This window comes from Prionailurus bengalensis, chromosome C1 (assembly GCF_016509475.1).
Source record: "Prionailurus bengalensis isolate Pbe53 chromosome C1, Fcat_Pben_1.1_paternal_pri, whole genome shotgun sequence".
In the NCBI taxonomy this organism is placed as follows: Eukaryota; Metazoa; Chordata; class Mammalia; order Carnivora; family Felidae; genus Prionailurus; species Prionailurus bengalensis.
The window spans coordinates 162635475-162655806 of NC_057345.1; the positions used below are offsets into that span (position 1 = coordinate 162635475).

Here is a 20332-nt window from a genome sequence, read left to right on the forward strand (position 1 = left end):
CTGAAAGCTTACTCAATCAGGGTTTCACACACTCTTGCAGGAATAAAAGAATTCCGGGCAGGGTTTACCAAGTGCTTTGGATGCCAGCAGGGGGAGCTCTAACTCTGGAAACCTGTCAGTGGTCACGAAAAGCTACTTACCAGGTCTAGACCTTTCCACATACTGTTTGTTCACCATTCCTGTGACTCCGGTCATAGAAGTCAGGAACAAGACCCACAGGCAATGTCACTGAACCAGAAACAGATCCCATGGTCTCTGGAGGAGGAAAATAGTTAACACCTTTATAGAAACAGAGCTGACTCCCTGGCAGGGTGAGAGAGGCATTTTAGGAGCTGCTGACCAGAGTCTTCCAAAGAAAGCTGAGAAAAAGCCCCTTCTTTCTGCATTTTTCCCTTCCTCCGCCCCCAGGCACAACTCTCTCTCTGCCGGGAACTTCGGTTGGATCTGATACTTAGATGATCCATTTAACAGGAGGGGGGTCACCCCAGCTTGTATAAGCTGCCTGTGGTTGGAGTGAACCAGATTTCTCCATGCCATCAATCAGCTCTGGGTCACTGCTGGGTTTCCTCCGCTCTCACTTTGGGTTTTTAGGAAGGAGAAACAAAACCCTTAAGCTGTAACTGTATCAGGGTCAAGAGATTCCACCTCTTATGTCTTCTGTGCTTGGTGCAGAAGGTTCTGCAGAGAGAGGAAGAAAGCCTTACAAAACTCAGACACAGATTATTAAAAACCATTCCAGCCCATGAAATATCTGAGAAGCTGCCCTGTTCAGAACAGCCGTTCCCCCTCCCCCACGGAAACTTTTAGAAGTCCTAGGCCTTCTACAGTTCAAATGAATAAATGAAAAAACCCACTTAATTTTCTTTAATCCAGCCTTTCCATGATTCATCTGACCATGAAATATCTTTTCCTCTCCAGAGAGTGCCTATACTCTAGGCACTTGTGTTCTGTGGAGCACACTTTGAGAAATGCTGAGTATAGATTAGAAGCAAAATTCTAGGGGTGAAAAAACATGTACATTCTGCAGATTGGCTGAGTCTAACTGTTGCTATAATTTTTTTTTAATTAAAAAAATTTTTTTGTTTATTTTTGAGGGAGAGAGAAAGAGCACGAGCAGGGGAGGGGCAGACACACACACACACACACACACACACACACACACACACAGAATCTGAAGCAGGCTCCAGGCTCTGAGCTGTCAGCACAGAGCCCAACGTGGGGCTCGAACTCACAGGCTGTGAGATCATGACCTGAGCCGAAGTCAGACGTTTAACCAACTGCGCCACCCGGCCGCCTCTATTGCTATGATTTTTGACAAGTCACCTAGCCTCTCTGGTCCTCAGTTTTCTCTTCTGTAGAGTGACAGTTCCTCCAGTTCTACAAGTCTTTGTGGCTCTCTGCTGGAAGGGGAATGCCAGATCTTCCAATGCATTCAGAGTTCCTAAAACTTGTGCTTCTGAACATGGAAATGGATCGCACATTTATGCTGAAAGCAAGTTGTAGACTTTTGTCTACAAACAGACAAAATCATATGACAAGAAAAGGCAACATTCCTCTTTCTTTGTATTTGGCTTCTGAACCATGCCAGTCCTATCGCTACTTCTGTGTCTTTATCTGTCCACGTTGTTGAACTTGTGGAATTGCTGTATGCATCATTCTTTTTGTTTCACCTGTATAAGACTGCAAGAGTCTTGTTTTGTTTTCATTCAGGTTATGAGTGGATTTTAATTTTCCAGGACATTTATCCAGAATTTTAACAGGGATTCCAGGGAGTGCAAGGATTTATAGGCTTCTCTGAACAGCAGCATGCGCCAGAGCACCTGCCCGTGGGAGTTAGGGACCGACATTAATGAAGTGGTTCAAGCTGGAAAGCGTACACCTGAAGGTTTATTTCTAAGGAGCTGTAAGAGGCGGTGATTGGAATGTTTGGGTCCTCTGTGCTAAAAGGACCTTTCTGCTCATTCCCCAAACCCTTGCCTCTCCTTTACTTGGGAGTGGAAATGGTATCATATGACCTTGAATACCTTCCCTGGGGGATATTGATCCAGGTGCATCAGAAGGAAGAAGGGAAATGAAGTTTTGCAGTATGACATTACTGGACATCCACCTTGCTCATGCCCGTCTGCATGTCAACAGCATTGAACAAATCCAGCAAATACTGGTTAAGCACCTTCTATGTGCCAGGTGCTTATTCCCATTAAGTGAAAAGTCTTCCCTTCTGAGCTCTGGCCCAAATTCTGGCATCTCTCTGGAGATTTTTCTGATATTTCCAGCTTTCACTGATACCTGCCAAATGGCAAACTGTTACGGTTGGGGTCACACAATTGAGCACTCATTATATCCTGCCTTTTGCTCTGGTTTCCTATGGATCCCTAACTAGGAAGTAAGCTTCATGAGAGCAGGGGCTACATCCTAACACTCTTTTCCTTGCCCAGGGAGCTGCCCTAAATGCAGTTCACCAAATAATAGCGAATCACAACAGAATCTGGAGAATCCTTCTGATGACAGTTCTCCGCACCTCAGAGTAGTAAAATCTGTTTTTAAGCCAATGGTGTCTGTTGTGCAGCACGTGCTCATAACTGTCTGTCATGTCTGCTGTCTGTTTCAGTTGTTTTCTGTTGGTTTCAGAATTAGAGGGTCTGATTTGGAGTTTACATCTATTTGTTATTGATAATGTTGTGCACTAGGATTTGTTAAACTTCACAGAAGTAAGTGCCTTTCTGGGTGGTCTGAATTCATCTCCAAAGGCAACTTCCACTGATGTGGTCTTTCCCCTAGCTTTCTGTTTTACTAGTTTATGGCTAATTATGAGGGTTTCAGTCAGATCAATGTAGCCACAGATGGCACCAACACCCCAGGTGGCCCAAAAGAGGATTTGTGGGGCCATGGCATCTGGGCTCCTTCAGAGAGACCTGCAGGGAAATTAGTGATGTGGTTGTGGTTGTGTGTCTCTTTCCCCCTCACACCTCTCTTCCTGGCATCCTCGTGTCTCCTGGAGCCTCTTCCTCTGCCTATACTGGAGCCTTAAAACTTAGGTGTTCCCTACTTGAAGGTCACTGCCTAAGTAAGGTGGGGACTGATAAGTGCTCACAGTGGACCCTTCCCAAGTGTGCGCTTGCCTGAAAAAGGGATCTCGGATATCCGAAAGTCCTTCACCAAGCCTGACTTGACTGGTCTTTCCCAGTAACCTTTGCATAGCATTTTTAAAGTCAACAAAATGTTTTCATGGCACAGTGTCAGTCGAGCTGTAAAACAAGCAGATGAAGTCGGGGAGGTGGTGGAGAAGCCGAGGACAGGTGACCTGTACAGAGTGCAGAAGAGTGGCAGGGCCAGAACCAAGTTTTTCTGACCCCCCCCCCCCCCCCCCCCCCCCGCCGCCTGTGTTTTGCCTTGAATCGTGGGATTCTTGGCAGATCCATCCCTCATCCTCATAGCCTGTCATGGGTGGTAGTGGACAGGTATTCATTCTAAACACCTGGGACTAAAAGTAGGTCTTCCTCTCACAAGCAAGTGGACATGGTGACAATGACAGGAACGGCTCCCCCTGTATTCAGTACTTTCTAGGTGTGAGGATTTGCACACACATATTATCTCATTGTCTTAATCCATTCGGGTCACAAATACCAGAGACTAAGTGCTTTATAAACAGCAGACATTTATTTCTCACAGCTCTGGAGGCTGGGAAGTCTGAGATCAAGGTATTAGCAGATTTCAGTTCTGGTGAGACCTTATTTCCTGTTCATAGATGGCCACCTTCTCTCTGTGTCCTCACATGGTAGAAGGGGTGAGAGAGCCCTCTGGGGTTTCTTTTATAAGGACACAATATATTTCATGGAGGCTCCCAATCACCTCCCAAAGGCCCCACCTCCAAAAACCATCACACTGGGGTGGGGGTAGGTTTTAACATGTGAATTTGGCGGCGGGGGGCGGGGGGTGGGGGCTCGCGGGATACAGACATTCAATCTATGGCACTCATGTAATACTCATAACAGACCCAGAGGCATGTACTTTACCCTGTTCTGCAATGGAGTCTTAGAGCAAGGTTTCACCATCACTAACTGGTGCTGCTTGGATTAAAAGCCATGTTTTGTCTGTTTTTGGCTCGTGATTGTTCAGTTTCTTCATTGGTTGTCGAGAGGTTTAAACAAGATAAACAAGGGTTGAGCATGGTGCCTCGCTACCCACGGTCAGCTCACAATAAGCACTAGGTCTTTCTGCCTTTTCCCTTAGCCTAGGGACTTAATCATGTCCCGCCAGCCCTGCCATGTAGATATTTCCTGCAGAATAGTGCTTTACATAAGTCAGTTCTCAGTAAATGTTCATTGAGTTAATTGGAAATCAGAGTTGAGAGTGAGGAATCAGTTTGCTTTCCTAAGCATGTGGAGGAAATAAATGAAGTAGTCACCCTATAGAGGTTGCTGGTACTTGTGCTGGAACACGGTGACACCAGAGTTATGGCTTTGGTCCCCAATCACTTCTCCTGGTTCTTTGCCCATCTCTGTGGCTGTCCCTTCTTATTCCCCTTTGTAGGCTTCTCTTTCTGTGTTCACCCTCATCTTACTGTATCTGAGGGTTCTGTCTGCACCGATAACTCACAAATCCCTTTCACAGCCCCGATCTCCTTCCTGCAGGTGCATTTATATCAACACCTACTCAGCTTGGAACCCCACACCTCATACATAGCATGTCCTGGATTGAATTCATTATTCCCTCATCCTGCTTAGTTGCTTTTCATTTTAAGCTCATTTTAATCATTTCAAGTAACGGTGGTTTTGTTGTAAGGATACACATGTGAGAAAACCTGTTAAGGCTGGAAAAACAAAAAACAAAGCCAGGCCTCAAGGGAAAAGAAACCATAGTCGATCAGGAAAAGTGGGACTCCAGAGCAGCTCTTAGAACATTAACGTTAATAGGACCCAGCATGCTTTCTGTCTGCTTACCATTGCTAACCTCACTCACCTATCCTCCATACTCTGCCCTACTTTGTACTTGCAACTGTGTGGCTGGTCCACCCTACAGGCTGTGTGTCTTTTTTTTTTTTTTTTTAAACCTCATAACCTCTATTAACTTCCCTCTTCCTCATCTTTCCCACAGTGTCTCCTGCATAACCCTGGCTTGCATTGACCCTTCAAAGCCCAACTCCAGCTCATGGAGTCTCTGTGCATTCTGCCAGCTTTAGCTCCCACTGAATGCTCCCACTGAATCCCACTGAATCATTCTTTCAGTATTTTTGCAGTTCAAACTTGAGAGAATATGACTCTCGGGCACATCTTTTCTTGCCAGGCCACCTTCCTAGTTGTTGACCAGCATATGGATTGCCTGTCATTGGATCAGATCCAATCCAGTCAGTTGTGGCCAAGGGTGGGACCCCTGGGCTGCCTTCCCTCAGATGTGTTTGCACAACCCAAATGTTCTATGCTAAATGAGAAAGTTGTAAAGGATTTCATATTGGGTGATTTCATTTATGTGAAATGTCCAGAATAGGCAAATCTATAGAAATAGGACATTAGTAGCTGCCTAAGGCTGGGTGGTAAGGGCATGGAATTAGAGGATGACAGCTAAGGGGTGTGGTGTTGGGGTGATGAAAATGTTCTAAAATTGATTGTGGTAATGGTTGCAAAATTCCATGGATATACTAAAAGACATTGAAGTCTATGCTTTATTTATTTATTTATTTATTTATTTATTTATTTATTTATTTATTTATTTTAACGTTTATTTATTTTTGAAACAGAGAGACACAGCATGAACGGGGGAGGGGCAGAGAGAGAGGGAAACACAGAATCGGAAGCAGGATCCAGGCTCTGAGCCATCAGCCCAGAGCCTGACACGGGGCTCGAACTCGCGGACCGCGAGATCGTGACCTGAGCTGAAGTCGGACGCTTAACCGACTGCACCACCCAGGCGCCCCCATGCTTTATTTTTTTTAATTCTTCTTTTTATTTTTTGAATGTTTATTGATATTTTGAGAAAGAGACCATGAGCAGGGGAAGGGCAGAGAGAGGGAGAGAAAGAGACTCTTTCTCATCAGGCCAAGCGCAGAGCCCGATGTGGGGCTCAGTCTCATGACCCTGGGGTCATGACCTGAGCTGAAACCAAGAGTTGGACACTCAGTCAGCTGAGCCACCCGGGCGCCCCTGAAGTGAACACTTTAAATGGATGAATTGAATGGTAAGTGAATTATATCAGAATAAAACTGCTTTAAAATAAGAGTGTTTGGTAGGGCAAATGGCCAAGGACTAGGCAGATACCATATCCTCTTTATTTGTTTATCTTAATAAGTGCTTCCACATTTTACCCACTTTGCCAAATCCAAACTCTGAAATTTATCCTGGTATCCTCACTCTTTCAGTTTAATCGTCACCTGCTTCCCTGGTGCCAGCAGCGATGAGTGCAGTAGTTGGGTCAGGTGCCCATCCTCTGTGCTCCAATGGCAGCTCATGCATGAACATCTCATTTATTATTCCATATTATAATTGGGGCCTTGTTAGCAAGTCTCTGAGGGCCTTTCATTCCTAGCATCCTACCTGTTGCTTTAGGTATCCACGGAGTTTTCTTATGTGGATGGGATGGGTGGATGGGATGGGATGAAGGGATGAATGAAAGGGAAAGACCATTGTCTATACCCATGGCTACTGCCTGCTTTTAAATATCTTACCAATTCCCAGGGTGCCTGGGTGGCTCAGTTGGTTAAGTGTCTGACTTGATTTTGGCTCAGGTCACACATAATCTCACGGTTTGTGAGTTCGAGCCCTGCATCGGGCTCTGCTCTGACAGCACAGAGCCTGCTTGGGATTCTCTCTCTCTCTCTCTCTCTCTCTCTCTCTCTGTCTCTGTCTCTCTCTCTCTCTCTCTTTCTCTGTCTTTCTCTGTCTCTCTCTCTCCCTCCCTCTGCCCCTCTCCGTGTGCATGCATCCTCTCTCTCTCAAAAATAAATAAACTTTAATATAAAAAAAAGAAATCTTACCAGTTCCCTGAAATAGGTGTGCCAGTGGGAGAATGAATGAAAAATAGGGAGATCAGTACAGCTCCACCCTTGTGACCTACTGAAGAATCCAAAACACAAATGATGTTAATGTGGTTTAGCCTGTTAACTATTGGAATAGTTGTGTGGGGCAACTAACAAACTTCCAACGAATCTGTTTCCACTCACTGTGACTTGAGTTTCCGACATGTCCTGTGGTGTGATATACTCCTTGGGGTAAGGGCAGACCCAGTGCTAACAACACATTAGAGACCCAGTGTTTCTAGCCATTTCTCTTCTGTGCCAACCCCAGTGACTGAACGATCTGGTGCATGGTGGAAAGGCAGCAGGGTGGGAGAAGGAGATGGGGACGGGAATGGACTTCTCAGAGAGCAACGATTGATTTGAAATACGAAACATCTTATTGATAAAAGCAAAGCCTAGACGGAAGGAAGCAGTTTGATATAGCACACTATCTGAAAAAAATCATGTGCATCTGTTTAGCACAATATACAGCATAATGACAGCAATCTTCCCTGTTTGTATCCATTCATCTGATTATACAGAGTAACAATTCTTTTAGTTACACATTTATTTACCCAAGGATTTTTTTAATGGATAATAAGTTAGTAAATCAGATAGCATGTGTTCTGGATAATACTTTAGTAAACTGTCTACCACACAAGACAGTTGCAATTCACATTTTATATAACATCCAGCGTTCTCTTAATACACATAGCACAATGGGAAGCTATGAGCAGCTCTTCAAGAAGGACAAAGCAGATTTTAATGATTATTTAATATTGTTTGATCTAGACACATATTATGTTGAAAAGCTACAGATTTCAGCCCTGCAATGCACCGCAGATGTGACAAGAAATGTGGACGTATTTGAAGTAGATAGATTCCAGTGGCCTTCTTTTGATGCAGTTGCCATGGCTGTTGGTACTAAAGTTTCCGGTCTTTGACTCAACGAATACATTATGAGCTTTTTCTGACTGGTGAGAATCCAAACTTGAACCCCGAAATGCATATATTGCTTCATGGCAAAATAATACTAAGGAAGAGAGGATAGGGTTTAACTTAGGTCCTTGAAATATGATAACAAAAATATAAATAATTCTCTCTTTCTGAAGTGAACACAGAAGTCAACAAAATTCCTGGTCCTTTCCAGAATGTTGAGTGGGGTGGGAAGTCTCAACTGTTTAAGGCTTGAATTGGAGATGGGAAAAGGGCACTGCCAGGGAAGAAAGCTAGCTACTTCTGCCCCACCCACCCCATGCTGGGGTCAGACTGTCAGGAAAGCACAGCTGCTGTCCTTGCAAGGTCCACATGTAACGACGACCTCTGACGTATCCAACAATATCTACTTCCTCTGTGCCTCGTCACAAAGCTAGCTCATGGGGCATCTCAAGGTCATTAAGATGAGATCTCTTGTGGTCTTAATGCCACCTTGTCTGTCTTATTTTAAAGAAAGTTCCTAGGGTTAGATTCCCCTTGCAGCCCACGTTCGTGGGGTATCACTGGGAAGGGATACCAGAACCCTTATTATTCAGCAAGTCATTGAACAGGGAGCATTTGCAGGCACACTCTGGACTGCTTTGAGTCATTTCCTAAAGGGAGAAGAATCTACATGTTATATCTGATCAGATACAGATAACAGGAAGACCTTTCTGTTCTTCTGATGTCGAGGCAATGGATATGGACTTGTTGCTCAAAATGTGGCATTCACACTTGGCTTGTTCTTGCACAGTCCCAGCAGACAAGCTCCTTAGCCAGGGACTCCATAGCTTTGCAAAGGCAATTCCTTGAGACAGAATGAAAAGACATTGGATATTTGAGCTACTTTCTGGAAATAATTTAGCAAAATTACATTTTAGAGTAATAAAACAATTGAAGATAGGGGTACCTGGCTGTCCCAGTCAGAAGAGCATGCAACTTGATCTTTGGGTCGTGAGTTTGAGCCCCACATTTGAGTGTAGAGATTGCTGAAATAATTTTAAAATAAATTTTAAAAATTTAAATAATTTTTTTTTTTAAATTGAAGATACATAGGAAAGGAATTTGGCACTAATAGGCATTTACTGTTTACCAAGCATGTTCCACACACTTTCTCATCTAATAGTTACAGTGGCTTTATGGAAGTAGGGATTATCATCTCCCTTTTCCAGACAATGAAACAAGATTCAAATTTGCACAATCAATCAGGGACAATGCCAGTCTCTGAGCTCAGTGTTAGCTGACTCCGAAGCCTGTGTGGTTTCTCTGTACCAGTATGCTTCAAGCCTTGCTGCATAATACTACTCTCTGGGAGTTAAAAGTACACCAGTGCCCCTATTCTACACCTGGAGATACTCAAGAAATTGGTCTGGGCTAGGGCCAGGGCATTAGCGTTTTCAAGAAACTCACCCAGTGATTCTACTAAGCAGCTAGGGTTAAGAACCACTGGGTCACGCCATACTGCCCACAAAATTACAACTCCACTATAAGTTACATACGTTTACCTGAGCTACATAAGGTCACAACTGACAAGTATCACACAATCTGTGTTGGGGGACAGATAAGAAAATGTGGATGCCCTTGAACACAATTATCAATCTTTTCTATAAACTCCTCATGCATTAGACATTCCACAGGGAGATTTTGGACTACAGTTGAAAATCTGGCCTCTCTTTATTTTTGTTCCAATTCAGCAAGCATCTTAATGTTTTATTTTTTTTTTTAATTTTTTTTATACATTTATTTATTTTTGAGACAGAGACAGAGCGTGAACGGGGGAGGGTCAGAGAGAGGGAGACACAGAATCTGAAACAGGCTCCAGGGTCTGAGCTGTCAGCACAGAGCCCGACGCAGGGCTCGAACTCACGGACCGCGAGATCATGACCTGAGCCGAAGTCGGCCGCCCAACCGACTGAGCCACCCAGGCGCCCTGCATCTTAATGTTTTAAAGGTCATTGAGCTATGTTCTAGTAGTGGTTGTATTGTACCAAACCTATCCAAGGAACTCAAGAAAGGAAATGGTCAAATGAAACTATGTCTTTGACAATGGGGTAAAAAATTGGGTTAAAGTTTAAAACGTAGACATTTCCAGTCATTAATTTCTTTTATTCATTTTCATAATCTCAAAACTCTTATTTGATTGGATCTGTGTCATTGTTGTTTTTTAGTAGACTCCGTGCTCCACATGAGACTTGAACTCATGACCCTGCGATTCAGAGTTGCATGCTCTACCAACTGAGCCAGCCCTGGATCTTTGTTTTAATAACTAGAATCTAGCTATTCACCTGGCAAGTTGTTCTGATGCTGCAAGAGTCCATTCTGTGGATGAGAAGTAGTAAATGCTCAACGGTATTAAACATAGACTTTTATTTAAAGCAGAACTAACCTCTTCATGGAACTTTTTTGTGGGTTTTTTGGTGCCACGAGTGCTTTCTTTTAACACATTAATACCATTTCTTTCCCCAAGGCTATGTGGGCCCTTTCTAAGGCACAAAAATTCCCCCCAAACCCCCATATAAGAGTTAAATGATGTAAGCATTGATTGTGGTTAGAAATATTAATGCTTATTGGAGGAAGTGCTCCAAAATGGTAACAGTGGCCATCCTTATTGATTAGAGGTACATGTAAAAAATATCCAAACTAAACCCAAACACATATTTTTTTAGATTTTTAAAACTGTTTATATCTGTGGTCCTATGTATCATTTTTCTTGGAAGACAGTGACTCTGGGTCATTTTCAGGACTCTTTCCTTCCTTCCTTCCTTCCTTCCTTCCTTCCTTCCTTCCTTCCTTTGCTTCTTTCTTTTTTCTTCTTTCCTTTCCCTTTCTTTTCTTTCTTCTTTCTTTCTTTCTTTCTTTCTTTCTTTCTTTCTTTCTTTCTTTCTTTCTTTTTTCTTCTTTCCTTTCCTTTCCCTTTCTTTTCTTTCTTTCTTTTTAAAATTACATCTTAGTTCAATGACTTGCTCTAATGAAAGCTTTTTATTTTAAACATATGGGAGCAGAGATTAAAAGCACTGGCATTTTTGCTGAAAATCTTCTAAAATGAACAAATATGCTTCCAAAGCTTTCTCAGACTTCAATCTCTTTGAACTACTCTGTTTCAATATACATATACATACATATATGTGTAGATCTATATTATATATGTATTTTTTACCTGATTCTGATTCCAGATTTTGTTGAAGAAACGAAAGCTAAAGCATTACGTATGGTTTAACAAGGAGGAAGTTAAGTGAAAATAAGGAGGCTTAATTCCCACAAAAAAGCTTTTAATATCACACAGTATCAGGATTAGGAAAATGGACACTGCAGCCAGAATGCCTGTAGTTGATCCTGGTCACATGACCTCAGTAAACATCTTTACCTCATCTGCCTCAATTTCTTCTCTGTAAATGGGACTAATATTTGGTAACTTCCCAGTGGGGTTCCTATGAGGATTAAATAAGTTAATACATGAAAAGTGCTTGGAACACAACCCAGCACATGATAAGTGCTCAATATATGATATTACTATTATTATCATTATCATTATTATTATCATTATTATTATTATTTTAGACGGAATAGGTACTTTGATCGATGGCAAAGCTAGTAAAATTGTGCAAAATCTAATGTGGATAGCCTATGTTTAGAAAAAATTTTCACTCTCAATTGAGTGTTCCTAAGCAAGGAGGGCTCACAGGACACAGGCAGTAGGGAGTGGAGAGCAGCTGACAGTTTCTTCTCCTTGCTTCAGGGCCATGCAAAAACTTCAGTTGTTTTGTTTTTTGTCTCTGGATGCTGCTGGGAACTTCGGTAGATACTGGAGACAAGTTCAGAGTTTTATCCTGTTGACCAGCAGTTTACGTTCCTGGCCAGGACCAAAGGCTAGGATTTTAGCAAGAAACGACACTCTGAGCCTGGACTTGGACAGCAGCAAGATCTTTGACTTTGGGTACAGAAGCGTTGCTGCACATTTTCTTCCTTGCCTCCCTCACCTCTTCTTTCCTCCCCGTTTTCCTTTCTTCTTTTCTTTCTTTATCATTCTTTCTATCCTTTTTAGCATTTCAGTTATTTTTAGTTAAAGAAAAACAGCCTTTTCCAAGGGTGACAAATTGAACAGAAGGAAGCACGGTGTGGGCTGCTCAGAGCTCTTGCTTCAGGATCTGGAGGCGAAGAAAGAAGGCCCTCCCAAGAACTCAGGGTGATTGGCCAGCAAAGGGATGACTTTGATGACTTTGGTCACTGGATTTGTTGAAGGAGGCTCTAAAGGTGATTTTCACCTGTGAGTTTGTTGACATGATTAATATTATAATTCTTGGAGGCTATTCAATTAAGGAATGATGCAGGAAGCCAAGAGCGTGGATTCAGTTGGATTCTGAATCACACTCAGGAAATCGTCTTAATCTGGTATAACCATAATTTCATTTTTCTTGGGGCAAATTCAAAGGAAGTTGAGGTCATTCTGGGGGTCAATTTCATGCATGGTGCTCCGGGCATTTAGGTGAGGTTGTGCATGAAGTTGGCATACTGTGCGGTGGTGGGATTGTCCATGGTGCTCTTGATGGGAAGGCCTGTCCTCACCACCATGATTCCCTGTACTCCTTTCTCTGAAGTGGCTTCAGTGTCTCCTCTACCTCTGCCGTCTCCCACTGATTGGGTAGTTCTGTGACACTGGCACTCAGCCGCTCACCGCTCATTCTCTTTCTTTTAAAAAATTATCAGTTCTAAAAACAGATCCCTTTATCTCCCTGTTCGATCAGTAAAAAGCATCGGGTAAAAATGGAATCAGTTAACTAAAACATTAATTCTATTGCTAATGTAGCAAACAGCACACGCTGCTTGTTCAGTGTTGGTGTTCTGCAGTATGTATGGTAGTACTGTGGGGTCTTCCTGGGAGATGAACCCCCAAACATGCACAGACACAGAGTTCTTCCCCACTTTTCCCCCTCCCCCTCCCCCTCCCCCTCCTCCTCCTCCTCCAGCCTGCTGAGGGGTAGGGGTGTTGAAGGAAAAATTGCTAGCTCTTTTGCTTAGGATTTCTCACCTTACTCCAGCTTGGAGGGCCCCTTAGAGACCCTGGGCTCTGAAGGGATGCATTTCTTATATTTTTATCAGCTTTCACTTAGCTACTGCATTAGATTACAACATTCTTTGTAGCAACATTAAATATCAGAATAAAAATGATTTTCAAAAATACCCCTCATGTCTTCTCTTATAACTTGGACCACATTTTGAGTGCATGCAACTAAGTCCAAGGCATTCTTTCTTTGGCTGTATGTTCAGATGTCTTGTCTTCATTATGGAACAGCCCCACACAAGCCCCAAATTGCTCATATTTCACTTTTACGTCTTTCAGTTCACTTAGTATATTATTCTTAAATCATCTATTGAAATTCTTGACTAAGTTTCCTTTAATTTTTGCCTCTACACTTTGATATCCCCTCTGCCCTAAAGCTTATACTCATTTTCTCCTTAAAGAAATACAGTAGGCCTAAATGATCTTGTTTCTGTGTATATTCCCCCCGTGATAGGTTGTTCTTTGAGTGACTACCAGTCCTGGGCTCTCCACCTACCTTAGGATAGAGAAACTTAAATGTCATTGCCCATGTTTGGTCGAGGACCAGTAAATCTGATTAGTCGCAATTAAGTCATCAGACCAGGAACCAAGAAAAAGGGCTTAAAAATGAAGGATGAAGCCATCTTTTATTAGAATATAGGTTCTTGGGGTCTGGATGGATCTCAGAAATAAATGAGATGTGTCTGGACGTTTGCTAGATGAAGAAACCAAAGACCTAGGAGGTTACTTTTCCTGGTCAAGTGCCACACAAATAGTGGTGAAGTTAGAACTGAAGTCTAAGTGGGGCACCTGGGTGGCTCAGTCAGTTAAGTGCCCAACTCTTGATCTCAGCTCAGGTCACGATCGTCCAGCTCTTTATCCTGGCTCAGGTCATGATCTCACGGCTCATTGGTTTGAGACCCACATTGGACTCTGTGCTGACAGCCCCAGGCCTACTTGGGATTCTCTTTCTCACCCTCTCTCTCTGTCCCTCCCTGGCTCTCTCTCTCTCTCTCTCTCTCTCTCTCTCAAAATAAATCAATAAACTTAAAAAAAAAAGAACTGAAGTCTAAGTTTCTGGACACCTCCTAGTATAACACTTTCATTCATTCATTTATTCATTATCTTCCTTCCTTCCTTCCTTCCTTCCTTCCTTCCTTCCTTCCTTCAGTATTTATTCATGCCTATCGTGTACATGTTTTCATAATAAACAGGGGACCACTAGTAATTTATTTTTGGAATTAAACACATGGACAAACGTGATCTGACAAGTAGGAGAGTACTAAATAGACACATAGAAATAAGAACAACTCTGGAAAATCTGATTAGGGTGGTCACCGTCACTATAGTGTAACACTTCGTTGTAACACACACCACACCACCTTTGCTGTAATACTATAGAATCTTGATCCAAAACAAGGCAAAAAGAACCAAAGGACAATAACAAAGTACACATACACTTTCAAACCCATACACTGAGATGGAGCTGCCTTAGATGTAATACGGCAGACAATTAGTACACTGACATTTTGGCAAAATTTCCAGGCATTTCCATAAACCCTTTTTGGATTCTTTTTCCCTCCAGCTCAGCAAGACGGTCACATTCTTCTGGGCCTCAGACAAACAATAGCCTCCAAATGACATTTAAGAACAACCCCCTAGCATGACAACGGAGGCTCAACCCGTCTCGGAAAAAGGAAGGTCACCATATGCCCCGTGCTCTTTGTGCTCGGCCTCGCTGCCATTTTACAGCTGCCTTAGCCTTTTTATTTTACTTTGGAAGACAAGGGCTCCACTAAAATGCACAAAGGGGATTTAGGATTAAGCATCATCTTCTGTCTCTCTAACCTGTAACCTCTTTCATCCTAACAAAGGTGGGAGGAGCTGAAGAGAGAGCTGGGGCTAGCAGGAGGAGGGCCAGGAGGAAACCAGCAGACAATGGTGGGGGGGGGGGCAGGGGAGAGAGCCATCTTTTCTAAACTTGCTGTCCCTCTCACCCTCATTTTTTCTTCATCGTACAGAAGCACCATCTGTTCACAGACTCGATGTGTCTGCATTTGTTTTCCTCAGTAACAGCTTATATAGGAAGCAGATTATGAAGGGAGCAAATATGCCACCAACTGGATCAGTGACTGTACATTGTTCATGCCCCTTAAAACTTTGCAGAAACACTGCAGCAGGCTCTGTGTGGGTCCTGACCCGTTCCCGGCTCCGGTGTGCTGACCTTGATTAGCACCACCTGACTTGGTTTAGCCCCTTTTATGCTAAAACCCCTCAGGATTTATGCACTTGATTTATACTATATTTTAAAGTAGGCTTCAATGAGGCTTTCAAAATTTTTTCTAGCGTACTAGCTTCACAAGAGCATAAACAATTTGAGAACAGGGAGTTTTCTGTTTGTTTGCTGTATGCCCTTTTCTCTGGTCAGCCACACAATTGACTTTATAATATGTTGACATTTGGCAAAGTTTCCAGGCATTCTTTTAAATATGTAGACTTATTTGATCATACTTTCAGAACTAATGTGAGAATAAGTTACAAGACAGAGAAGTGGTTCTAGATACCAAAATACCACTTTTTGCTACCTCAAAATAGAAAAGATATACTGTACATTTTTAGGCATCCCTGAAGAAATGATCCAGGTACAGTGATCTTCACACTGGCTCAGAGTATGTCCCAGTTATGTGACTCTGACATGCAAAGAGGCCCACATACAATTCCATACAGCTGATATACTCAAGATTACATCCTCAAATATCATTGGACATTTTAGTTATTTTAAAATTTTCAGTTATGCATAATGCTGCATCAAATCTTTGAGCATGGAGCTTTTTCTATTTTTAGAATTATTTTCTTAGGCTGTATTATAGGAAGTGGAAGTATAAAATCAAATGAGTGATTTTGTTTTTTTTTTAATTTAAATTCAAGTTAACATATAGCATAGTATTGGTTTCAGGAGTAGAATTCAGTGATTCATCACTTCCATACAATACCCCTGGCTCATTCCAGCAAGTGCCCTTCTTAATGCCCATCACCCATTTAGCCCATCCCCTCACCCAACATCCTCCAGCAACCTTCAGCTTGTTCTCTGTATTTAAGGGTCTCTTATGGTTTGCTTCCCTCTCTCTTTTTATCTTATTTTATTTTTCCTTCCCTTCCTCTATGTTCATCTGTTTTGTTTCTTAAATTCCACATAAGTGAAATCATACATTTGTTTTTCTCTGACTGACTTACTTTGCTTAGCATAATGTACTTTATCCACGTTCTAGCCACGTTATTTCATTCTTTTTGATCACTGAGTAATATTCCATTGTATATATACACCACATCTTGTTTATCCCTTCATTAGTCAGTGAATACTTGGACTCTTTCCATAATTTGGCTATTGCTGATAGCGCTGCTATAAACATTGGGGTGCATGTGTCCCTTCAAATCAGCATTTTTGTATCCTTTGGATAAATACCTAGTAGTGCGATTGCTGGATCATAGGGTGGTTCTGTTTTTAACTTTTTGAGGAATCTCCATACTATTTTCCAGAGTGGCTGCACCAGTTTGCATTCCCACCAGCCATGCAAAAGTGTCTCCCTTTCAAATAAGCGATATTTTGAATTTAATTTTCAAACTCTACTATTGAAGAAAAGCCTACTATTTTGAGTAAGGATATGAAAGTCAGGACCACTGATGCATCATTGCATTTATATACTTTCACCCAAACTTTATTGAATAGCCTTGGTATATCACTTTACTAGTTCTCAGCTGTACAAACAAAATTTAATGTTTATTTCCCTGAAATATCCTTAAGATCTAGGAATATAAATTGCCATTAAAATTATTCCTTATTTTTCTTAGAAATTCAGTGAACATTTAGGGGTGCCTGGGTGGCTCAGTCGGTTGAGCATCGGCTCTTGATGTTAATTCAGGTCATGATCTCACCGTTGTGAGTTTGAGCCCCGCGTTGGGCTCTGTGCTGATAGCACGGAGTCTGCTTGGGATTCTCTTTCCCCCCCTCTCTTTGCCACTTCCTCGCTCATGCTCTCTCTCAAAATAAATAAATAAACTTAATTAAAATAAAAAAGAAATTCAGTGAACACTTAAGCACTTTGCTAGAGAATATGAGTGAGTAGATTGGATACTTACTTAAAACTTAAATGTACTATTCTGGCATATTATAATACATTCTGTACACACCATAAATTGACTAGACATCAAATTATAGAAGTGCAATAAAGAATTGTGAAATTTTAAGCTCTAAATGTCACGGATTAATAATTATATACTGATTTTTTTAAACAGCTAAATTTAACTCTGTTATAATTTTTTATCCTATTTCATATTTCCTTGGAGATTTTTACTGTGTTTTAAAAATTTAAATTAGATTAGTGGAGCAGAAAAATCTCAGGATGTCCATTTTAAGTTGAAATTGCCATGTGGATTCCAAGAGTTATTTTAAGTTGAACTACTTGTGGTACTCGAACTTTTTCTTCGGTGAATACATCTAATTGCCTTGTGCTAATAATGTACACTTCTTGCTTAATAATTTATCTTTCATTACACTTGAGCATAGGCATTCTTTTGTTTGAAAGGAGCTTTTATTTTTCACCCAAAACTTTGTGCATATAAAATATGTGCACAGGACAACTTTAGTGACATATCACAGTGACCAGGCTTAATCACAAATATGCTGCTGTATCACTGAGTCTCATTCCTATGTGTCCTGTTGGCACAAGTCCGTGCTCTGACAATCTACCGATAAGCATAAAACCCTGTAACTTCTCACAGAATGACCTTGACCATTCCAATGTAAAGCTTATTATAATTAATCTAATAGCTCCCAGTTATTAGACAGAAGGTAGTCTCTGGGCAAGATTGTGAATTTTCATTAAATCTTCTATTTTCCCCAACTTGACTTTTCTTGGATCTGCTCTAATTTCTTTTGAGTTCCGAATTCATGCTAGTGTGCATGCCTGAGATAGGACTGTGTAGAGCTAATGAGTTGGGGGGGGGGTGGAGAAGACCTGTCACAGTGTCCCTATTGAGCAAGGAAGCAGAGGTATTTTTCAGCCATTCTGGCCAAGGGTTCCAGTGCTTAAACACAGGAGGGGAGGGGCACCTGGGTGGCTCAGTTGATTAAGTGTCTGACTTTGGTTCAAGTCATGATGTCAAAGTTCATGGGTTCAAGCCCCACGTCCGGCTCTGTGCTGACAGCTCAGATCCTGGAGCCTGTCTCAGATTCTGTGTCTCCCTCTCTCTCTACTCCTACCCTGCTCATGTGTGTAATCTCTCTGTCTCTGTCTCTCTCTCAAATATATAAACATTGAAAAAAAAATAAATGCAGGAGGGGATCAGATGTGTCCCTTTAAAGTCTTTTGTCTGTATCAGCTCAGAGTGTAAATACAGTGATAGAGGCACACCCAGGGTGTTATGCAAGCCCAGAATCACCTCTTGGGGTCCCTTACACACCTACAGATTTCTTTTACTTTTGCAGAAGTTTGGAAAAACAGAACCCACTGTTCACTGCATCCATCCTATACTGGAGAGTATTGCAAGTGGGAGTATGAATTCCTGCTGCTCATGTCCACAAACAAAGCATCTGCTCTTTCTCTTTGGATGACACCTCACAGAGGTACTCCAGACTTCTCCTTTCTCCTTAAGCCCCAGTCTCTCCGACAAGCATTCCCCTTGACCCACTTGAATTTGAGTGCACGTGATGTCCCTTGGATGTTTTCTTCTCTGTCACTCACTCATCTTTCCAGGCCTAAGCTCAAAACATTCTCTTACCAACTTCACTTCCTACTCTGCATTATAGCTAATCTGCTACAGGGGAATGGTAGGTAGATTAACTCCACAGTGCTCACACAGATTCTGCTGGAAGGACCTGGAATGTGCTTCTTATGACTCCTGCCAGTCTTTCCCAGGGAATTGCCCTGGGCCAGGGTTATGCCCTTGGCCTGACGCTGCCTGCATGCAGTGACTGGCCAACGAAAGGAAGAGGGAAATAGGGTCACCAGCCTTGGCCACCTGCCACCATATCACAGTTCAGTCCTTCCGCCTGCCAGTCCTTCTCCTTTCTCTCCCTCACAGGTGGCTGCTGCTGAGAACTGTGCCCCCACAAAACTTCTTGCATGCAAATCTCAGAGTCTTATGGTCTGTTTCCAGGGAATCTGATCTGTGACGGGGCATAATTTAGGTGCTACCATATGCTACTTTGTAACAAGATCATTTTTATTGATTATACCATTTTTATTTTTTAATGTATTTTATTATTTTATTTTTTTTTAATTAAAAAAAATTTTTTAATGCAATCTTCACCCCCCAACGTGGCACTTGGACTCCAGAGATTCTGAGATCAAGGTTCAAGATCTGCTCTGCTGACCAAGCCAGCCAGGAGCCCCCTGATTATGCCATTTTTAGGTGATGCTAGATCTCCACAGGGACCAATAAATAGTTTTGAACCAATAGAGAATTAAGACAGACAAGTTAGGCAAGTATGGGATCAAAACATCACCTTTATTACCAAGAAAGCTGATTCCAGGAATAGGACCTATATCTGCAGAAATTAGATGGAAACACCTCTGTTATCAGCCACAGTGGTGCTGGACCAAAGCCAGCCCCACAGAACACGCACAGGTGGGCACAGAGGAAGAAGGCAGGCCTTTCCAGAGGATGACTGAGGCTTTGCGCTTTGTCTCAAATGCATCCATGAGTTCATCACTTCACCTTCCCCGGGGAGGAAGGAATTGAGAGGTGAGTCCAGGAATGTTATGCTAGGTAGCTTCCTACCTATGGGGTGGGGAAACAATTCTCTCCTCAATAGGACAATCTCCCTTTTGAATTCTTGGAAATTTAGTCCTTTAACAGATAATTTTCCAATATCACTAATACCTACCATGTGACAGGCACTGTTTTAGGGAACCCAGATGTGAACAACAGGCAAAAATCCCTGTCCTTGTGGATGTTACAGTCTAGTGGGGGACACAGAGAATAAACAAGGGAAATAAGGAAAATATAAAGTGGGAAGGGTGGTTAGGAGTGAGCAAGAGAAACCATAAAGTGGGGAAGGGCAAATGAGGGATTGTGAGGGATGGTGCTTTCACACGGAGAAAGCCTCCCACCACTTGAGTACAAGGGGACTGGGGAGTTCGTATCTGCCAGTGGAACTGTGCTACCCATTCCAATTCACATCCCCTCTGACATTCCCTCTCTCCCAGATTCTTACTGCTCTGCAACATGAGCGTGTACTGCAGCCTTGCAGCCTTCTAGTCCATCCTTTTCAGGGGCAACTATAGTAGGTGGCCTTGACTGTGGCCTTGAGGATATGAGCATTCTAGGTG

At 42.3% G+C, this 20332-nt stretch overlaps 1 non-coding gene and 1 pseudogene across 1 annotated transcript; both read right to left on the minus strand.

The window, feature by feature from the left end:
- Positions 1–10142: 10142 nt before the first annotated feature.
- Positions 10143–10214, minus strand: TRNAQ-CUG. Its single transcript has one exon. It is a non-coding gene; the product is annotated as a tRNA-Gln (tRNA).
- Positions 10215–12275: 2061 nt separating this feature from the next.
- LOC122479494 lies at positions 12276–12642 on the minus strand (annotated as a pseudogene).
- Positions 12643–20332: the final 7690 nt, after the last annotated feature.